General features: G+C 43.5%; 1 pseudogene; it reads left to right on the top strand.

The window, feature by feature from the left end:
- The first annotated feature begins 307 nt into the window (after positions 1 to 307).
- On the top strand, positions 308 to 825 carry LOC101422372 (gamma-glutamylcyclotransferase pseudogene; annotated as a pseudogene).
- The last annotated feature ends 7,990 nt before the right edge of the window (positions 826 to 8,815 follow it).

Below are 8,815 nucleotides of genomic sequence, written 5' to 3'. Positions count from 1 at the left end.
GCAGGATTCAACTGCCTTCCTTATCCCATTAAGATCAGGAAGGAGCTTCCCAGGTTAAGCCCTGAGTGTGATGAGCAGGGTGGGTGGCCCTGCTCAGCCCTGCTTCAGATGTCCCAAAAAAGAAAGGAAAAAGCATAATGAAATAAAATAAATATAGTAGGTTTATTACCTTTTAAAAGGCAGTGTCTTCTGTAACATTTTCACCTTAGAATACACTAATTTATGATTGTATTATCACAGAATAATGTTTTTTCTTTGTTTGCATTCGACTTGGTGGGCTCTGGCTGTGGGAACTGCCGGGGAAGGGATGAGTTTTCAGTACTTAGCCTACAGTAGCAACCTGCTGCTGGAGAGGATCCACCTCTGAAACACGTCAGCCACATTCTGCAGCGTGGCCCTCCTGCAAGATTTTAAACTTCACATTGGGAATTCTCAAGGCACAAGAAGTGATCCCTGACATGAGGAATAGCTAGCGTATTTCAAAGTCCTGGAGATGAAGCGTGGGGAGTAGTACAGAAATGAACAGAAGCAATTTAAGTTCTCTAAAAAGACAAGAAGGGGTTGTAAGTGGAACATATGATCCAACAGAAGTTATAGTTCACACTCAAGAAGGAAAAGAAATAACCTGTGGAAGTTATCAGATGAAAATTTATGTGTGCTCCCCCATCACCACAGTATTAAAAGGCCATTTGCATAGGCGCAAAGGAAAATGGTTTACCACTGGAGCATCCAAAGAAGTTAAAAGCCATAGAATCAAATGACTCCAAAGGAAAGGCCTCAGAAGAAATTGAAGATATTATTAAAAAGGGGGAAAAAAACACCTGAGTAAAATTTAGACTATATCTAAGGATATTCTCTCTATATGCCAATACAAGCTCTTTTTAACATTTGAAAACAGGGATTTGGGATTTCTCTGTTTAATATATTTTCACGAGTGATCTGAAAGGATATTTCACTTGAATGGTTCCTTGTTTTCAGACTACTCAGAAACTGGGTTAGGAGTTAAATGACTTTAAAAAGAGTGTGAGACTCTGGAATTCATAACAAATGGGTGTGAGTACTCCTTCTCTCAATACTTAAACCTATTTTCTTGAGTTGATTTTAAGTATCTTCCTGCTCTGTAGGCAAAGGATAATTTTGCAACCTCCTTATTGATAGTAGTTGTGAATTTCTACTCCATCTGGGATGTTTTTATCCAGCTTACAAATAATAGCAAACAAAATGTAGAGACAGTTGATGATTAAACTTAAAATGTGAAAAATGGTATATTATTCTTTTCTTTGTACAGACAAGACAGAGAGAACATTTCCATCCTCAAAAAAATGCTCTGTGGGCAGGCGCTCAGAGTCTGGCAATGGGTCTCTTCATTGAACTCATCTAACACAAAGCATGTCCACAATGTCAGAATTTCAGGAAGATAAGATGGCAAGTGAGTGCTGGGATGGTCCAGCTAAGTGGTGAGAAGTTGAGAGGGATTTGCTTCACCTGCTCTCTCTCATTTGCAAACTGTTTGTCTTCTTGGAGGCCTCTGACTTCACAGTTCAAGGAAGATCTGAGATCCCAGGGGAAAGAGCATGGGGATCTTGGGTAGCCAGTACGGTCTTAACTGGAAAAGGGGGGGACAAGTGTGCCACTGTCTCTAAAAACTTTTTTGCTAATGTTTGTGTTCCTACAGATTGGCTTGCAGATCGGCGTTATGAATCCAGTAGCAGTGATGATGATGATGATGACAATACAGGTAGGTAAAACTCAAAGGACCCAAAGAGAGAGGGTTCCCAGGAGCAGTTGTATTGCACCTGCTACTTTGTAGACTGAGCAACAGGGTGCGAAATCAGGAAGCAGAGGAAATATATATGCAAGTCTGATTGTTCTTTTCATATTTTAATTCTATATAGAGGTAATAGTACCATGACCTTTGAATGTTTGTATTTGCAATCATCTTTTCTTGACATGCTATTTAAGAATATCTTCCCACAAGACCTGCTCTTTCAGGCCTTGACCACCATCAAACCTCAAAGCCTTTGGTTTTTTAGGACGACTAAACAAGTTCCCATGTCCTGGAAAGGTGCAGTAGGAAGCATATACTTCAACAAACTTCTAGTTTCCACGTGGCACCCTGGAATTAGGAATAAAATCTGAATTTGCTTCCATTTAATGGAAGTTTGTGTCTAGCTGCCTCTCAACACCATCCAAGGCCAGGCAGAGTTTCCAGAGGATTTATGTGAAGGGGCTGCAGCTTTACTTCACACACTGGCTCTCACATCCCACTGACTTGGCCTCCCGGAATGGACTTGACCCAGGACAGAGCCTCAGGGCAGCAGGACCAGGGTGACACTGCTATTCCCAGAACCCACAGGTCCAGAGAGCTCTGTCCTGTCCCCACACTGCAGTCATGATTCTCCCTGTTATCTTTCCTCAGTCCTGTCTCAAAGCTCTTCCCTTCCAGTCTTCCCAAGACTTGATGAAACTATGAAAGTTCCACTGACTTAAGTGGTCACACCTCCTATACAACACTGTCTGACTTCCAAACAAAGGGAATGTGGACAAGTTAACTTATATGTAATCTCATATTCATCCTAATGGGCCAGTAAATCTAAGGGATGTTATGAGGATGAAATGACTCCCATGTACCTAAGGTCATACCAGGATTTGTGGGGTTGGTGGTGGCCCTCTTCCAAAGCACTCAATTCCATTCCAGACCCTGAGACTTGCCCCCTGGGTAGTAAGGATTGGTTAACTGATCAATTGAGTAATTGGGGAGAATTTTGGCTTGTCTCTCTAATGTTCTCATATTAGAGAACAATATGATTGGTAGAGGTTGAAAAGGAGAAATGAAATGGTCATAATCAAGGGAGAAAAAAGGAAAGGTGGTATTGAGGGAAGGAAGGAGGAAAGAAAGGCAACATTATGCACAGAAAGATATGGAGACGGTGCCTGCCAGCTTACAGGAAATGGAGAACACAGGCATTTCTCCCTGTCCACAGCCATGGTATTTGAGGGCTACAAAAGCGACCATGGAGATCCTAGACCCACTCCCTCATGGCAGAGGTGAAGTGATGGAGACCCTGGCAGGGGAGTGTACACCTAAGGACAGAATTGTGTTCTGGAATCAGGTGAGACCCTGATATGAACAACAATTCTCCACTCAACTCCAACTTTCCCCTTTCCTTTCCCAAGACCACCCCATCACTATTACTGCACTCATCCATTCAGAAGTGTTCTTCACTGATTCAGAAGATTCCGATATGGAGAGTGACAATCTGCATGTAATTTATTTCCTCTGTCTCTTTTTAAATCTGTTTCTTATTCTAACCTTCTCTTTGTACCTCTTCCCTACTCCATCTTTCCCTCTTTATATGTTTGTCATCTTGATGAATTGATCTCATCCAGGAAGGTAAGATCTTGGGAACAATGTTCATAAAACAATTTCTCCACCCTCCTCCCCTACTTTTCTAGCATTCCCTTGATTTCCAAACCTACTTTGCACCACAAAGGTAACACTGAATAGCCCAGTGGGAGCTGGACTGGGAATCAGGCAACTTGGGCCACACCTTGGCAGGGGGGCACCTGTGAAGTTGACTCTCCTCTCACAGATGTGTTCCTGCATATGATGGCTCTGGACCATGGCTTTGCACATGGTGGCTCTGGACATGTAAGTGTGTTCTCTTCACTGCAGCTGTCTATACTCTTTTGAGGATGAAGAGTCTTGTCTCATAAATTCTCTTTTCCCAAATATAAAGTACGCATCCAAGATGTGAAAAGAAAGTAAGAAAAGGAAGAGGAAATGTGACTGTGGAATGGGTACAATGAAGAGGGCAAGGGAAACAAGTTCACATACTCTGCTTCCTAACTTTCTTTTGGTAATTCAGGAATATCAGCTTTACGGAGGACCTCACTGGGATGGTCACTAGAGAGTGTGAACAAGAGGCAGAGACAAGAACTAGCTGATCTAAATAAGTGCAGGATGTCCTGAGAACCTCACCCCAGGGACCAGAAACACATTCCATGTAAGTCCCTAAGATTGCTCAGCCATGCCTTCCAATGGCTTTTTTTTTTTTTTTCTTTTCTTTAGAAGGTACCAGGGATTGAACCTGGGACCTTGTACATGAGAAGCAGGACTCAATGATTGACCTCACCCACTTCCTCCAATGACTTCTTTATTTGAAAAAAGAGGGCTCTACTGCTTGTAGGGCCACATGTCCATTCCTAATGCATTCTTTGTAAAGGATGTCGTTGAATTTGTTCAACATCTCAATCTTTCGGGACTGAACCTTGCCCTCCCAATCCCCTTAAAGTGAACAGGAAGTTTCATCAGTTAAGTACTGAGAGTGATAAAGAGTGTGGGGCAGCCTGGTCTGCCTCAGATTAAGGTCTCCTAGAGAAAGGGTAAGTTAAGACTATTTTCCACAAAAAATTCCTAACCACATATAAAACAACAAAAAGTTCTCCCTTGGTCAAGAAAAAACAACTGCCTGCAACTCACAGAGAGTAGCATGAAATCACCCTCTGGCCAAAGAAGAGGAGCACTGTCAGATATCCTCAAGCAACTGCTCGGTGAAAGGTACTGGGAAAACACAATCATTATATCCAAACACAGGACTGCAAGATTAGAAATGTAACTTATTAGTTCCCTGAATTATACACATAAAAAGACAAAATGGCAAATTTTGTTATATAAATGTTACCTCAATTTTTAAAAAAATACTATATAACATATGAGAAATTCAATGTCAACAGAAATGGTCTTGGATGATATCAAGAAGATTCTGGCAATTTAGCTGGGCTTCAAAATGGGCAGGAGGAGTATAAGGACTGTCACTGAATCATAGTGTACCACAGCACCAAAGTACTATTTGTTGACTATTAATTTGCATTGCCTTTAACTACAAAACCAAGAAGTCTATTTCTTATTTGTTTTCTACTCCTCTCCTTGGTGTCTTTCTTCCACAAAGGAGAGCTCAGTAGCACCTCAGTCCATGCTTGTTAACCAAGAACTTCCAAATAGTCTAGCCCCTTGTCCAATCAACTAAAAGTTTCCTGAGTAATGTGTGAGCTGCACCCCCAATTTACTGCCACTTTCTGTGTCCCCTAGCTCCCTTGGAGGACATGTCAGAGGAGATTCTTAGTGACAGGGTAGATGAGGAGGCCATATCTAATGCCAAGGTAAAGTTGCCTGTTTTTGTTTAAGATAGATAGGTTCCTTTCTTGGATTCATTCTTTTTTAATTGAGCACAGATATGAAGACATGACCTTGTACATTACAGGTGTTAGCTGCCATTTTTTGGAGGAAAATGTTGGAAAAGGGACCCCTAATAACAGACACCTGGTACAAGAGGCAGACTCAGGTTATAAACTGTATGGTAGGGAGCCTTTTCTGCCTGGGATTAAGACTTTTGTAATTGCAATAAATGAACGGGAAAAGCTCATGCATTTCCCCCAGCTGTCCTCTACACTTATTCTTGGGGTCTTTGACTTTACCACTGTCTCCCACCTGGCTTTCTAAAATCACCAAGATCTGAGCAAACACTACATAGCATGAAATCTCATAAAATTTTTCTTCTATGTAATGGCAGGTGACCTCAAGAGCAAGCAAAAACAGTACATATCCTGGAATCACTCACTTATTGAGGAAAAATCTCCTTAAGAAAATCCGAGCATTCTTGCTGGCTTTGTTTGGAGAGGCATTCTGGTTCCATCTCCTGGTGAGAAGAAGGATTGGGGGTATGGTTAAAGAAAGTGATTTTCCAGGTAAAGAACTGCAGTTCTTATAAATATCAGTGTTCCCTTAAGGTGGCATGGATTCAGTGTACAGGGAATAAGGAGTGTCTATGTGGTGTGCTTGTGAATGTGGGGGGCATGAGGGAGGAGGGTGTGAGTGTGTCCTGAAGAGCTGCAGTGGGATACATATAATTGAACACACTTCTAGCCTCCACTCTTTACCCAAATCCGAAATCTGGGATTAGGAATAAAACCTGCATTTGCTCCCATTTGAGAGAGATTGCTGTCCAGCTGCCCCTCAATACCTTACAGGGCCAGGCAGGGTTTCCAGAGGACCTCTGTGAAGGGGCTACTGATGGGCTTGTTTCACCCCCTGAAACTCAAACACCTGCTGACCTTGTGTCCTGGAATTGACTAGGCCCACCACAGAGCCTCAGGACTACAGGGCTGAGGGGTCCCTGTGACTCTCAGAACCCACAACTGCAGCCAGACAGGTCTGCTCCTTCCCTGAACTCTAGTCATGCCCCTCCCTGAAAACTTTCCTCAGGCCACATGGGTGTTTTCCTATACTGGGTGACCTGGACGTGCATAAATGTTTTTTCTCCCTCCCCCAGCTGTCTACATTGTTCCACAAGTCTGGTTTCAGAAATTATCCTGTACTAGGTTCAAGAGAAGAGATTTGGGAAGTAAAAAGAGATGAAGAGAAAGAAGAGGAAATGTGGAGCAAGTTAAGAAGAGGGGAAGGGAAACGTGCATATGGAATCCATTGCTTTTCTAATTTTCTTTTTAGCACATCAGGAAATTGAGCAAAACTGAGGGGAACATAGGGTAGCTGCTATTTTATGTAAACATACAAGTGGAGATAGGAACTAGCTGGTAAAATAGGCACAGGAAGTGAAGGATGACCTGAGAACTTCTTCCCCAGGGGACAGAAACCCTTTCCATATAAGCCCCTAGTATGCTCGGCCATCCATCCAGTGGCTCCTTAATTTGAAGAAGAGGGCTGTAGGTGCCTGTAGTCTCCAGGTACAACTAGAGGGAGTTCCATACACACTGTATTCTTTTTGAAGAGTGTCCTTGGATTTGTGTTCAACCTTCCAGCCCCAGAGGACCCAACCCTGCCCTCCCAAACTCTGTAAGGTCAACAGGGAGCCTCCCAGTTAGGCACTGAGTGTGGTGAACAGTGTGGGGTGGCCCTGACTGCCCTAGATTCAGATGTGCTGATGAAAGGGTGATGAAGACTCACCCTTTGTTTGCCAGGATTGCTTTGACATATAGTACACACTGCTGGGCTTAAACAACAAGAGGTGATTGTCTCACAGTTTGGGAGCCTAGACATCCAAAATCAAGACATTGGCAGGCTCATTCTTTATCTGAAGTCAGAACGATTCTGGTGGAAGCTAGCCAGTAATACATAACTCTATCTCTGTCTTTGTCATCTGGCCATGTTTCCTTCTGTCTCCCACTCCTAACTGTGTCCCAATCTCCTCTTCTTAAAAGGACTCCAGTCATATTGAATTAAGACCCACACTAATGCATTTGGCCAAACTTTTATTAAAAGGATCTTCGATGATCCTATTATGAGTTCACAACCATAGGACAGGAGGTTGGGGCATGAAGATGTCTTTTGGTGGGATATTATTAAATCCATAATTAGGATAGAGGCACCCCAGGGCATCTTGTCATGCAAGCAGGGTAGCTCTCCTGACCCAGCTTTCTATCTCGGCAGGTCCTTAGGAGGCCTGAGGGGGAGTTGCCCAGACCCTGAGTGCCCTCAGTCTTTGATGAGTCCTGTCCAGGACCCAGATCACCTCATGGTGGGGTTCCTCAAACTGAGGTTCTAATGAATTGTTCTATGTATGTAAAATTAAGACAAACACAAAACATTAAGAAGACTCAATGCAATGCTCACTTGGGATGAGTTAAGGGGTTAGGAATATAAGTTATATTTCTTTTATTTATTGTCAAATATTGCCATTAAAATAAACATGACTTGTTTTATTCCATTTTTATTTATTTATTTATTTATATATTTTTTTAAAAATATTTATTTATTTAATTCCCCCCCTCCCCTGGTTGTCTGTTCTCTGTGTCTATTTGCTGTGTCTTGTTTCTTTTGTCCGCTTCTGTTGTCGTCAGCAGCTCGGAAAGTGTGGGTGGCGCCATTCCTGGGCAGGCTGCACTTTCTCCCGTTCTGGGCGGCTCTCCTTATGGGGCGCACTCCTTGTGCGTGGGGCTCCCCTACGCGGGGGACACCCCTAAGCTGGGGACACCCCTGCATGGCAGGGCACTCCTTGCGCGCATCAGCACTGCACATGGGCCAGCTCCACACGGGTCAAGGAGGCCCGGGGTTTGAACCGCGGACCTCCCATGTGGTAGACGGACGCCCTAATCACTGGGCCAAGTCCATTTCCCATTATTCCATTTTTAAAACGAATGCCTTCTTTAGCCTTTCATGTTGGAATACACCAAGATAAGAAAATTTATGTTTTTATTACTACAGCATAACTGGCTTCTTTTTTTTAGCAATTTTTATTGTCTTTTTTTTTAAAAAGATAAATAGATCACACAAAACATTACATTAAAAAACCTAAGGGAAGCAGCTGTGGCTCAATCAGCTGGGCTCCCATCTACCATCGGGGAGGCCCTGGGTTCGCATCCTGGGGCCTCCTTGTGAAGGCAAGGTCACCCGCACACTGTAGAGAGCCGCCAGCCCAGGCACCTTGGAGTGCCGCCGGCGGCCCACAAGCACCATGGAGAGCAGACTCAGCAAGGTGAAGCAACAAGAAAGGGAGACAAGCAAAAAAAAAAACACACAGAAGAGCGTGCAGTGAATGGACACAGAGACAACAAGTAAGCCGCAAGGTGGGAAGGGAAATAAAAATAAATACAGACATAGAAAAATGCACAGCGAATGGACACAGAGAGCAGACAGCAAGCAAAAAGCCGCAGGTGGGGTGGGGGGGAGATTAAAAAAAAAACCTAAGAGGTTTCCATATACCCCACACCCCACCCCAACCCCAGCTCCTCCCACATCGACATCCCCTTTCATCAGTAAGGCACATTCTTTGCATTTGGTGAATACTCCCTGGAGCAC

The sequence above is a fragment of the Dasypus novemcinctus genome, chromosome 19, assembly GCF_030445035.2.
Source record: "Dasypus novemcinctus isolate mDasNov1 chromosome 19, mDasNov1.1.hap2, whole genome shotgun sequence".
In the NCBI taxonomy this organism is placed as follows: Eukaryota; Metazoa; Chordata; class Mammalia; order Cingulata; family Dasypodidae; genus Dasypus; species Dasypus novemcinctus.
This window is presented reverse-complemented; position numbering and strand designations above follow the sequence as displayed.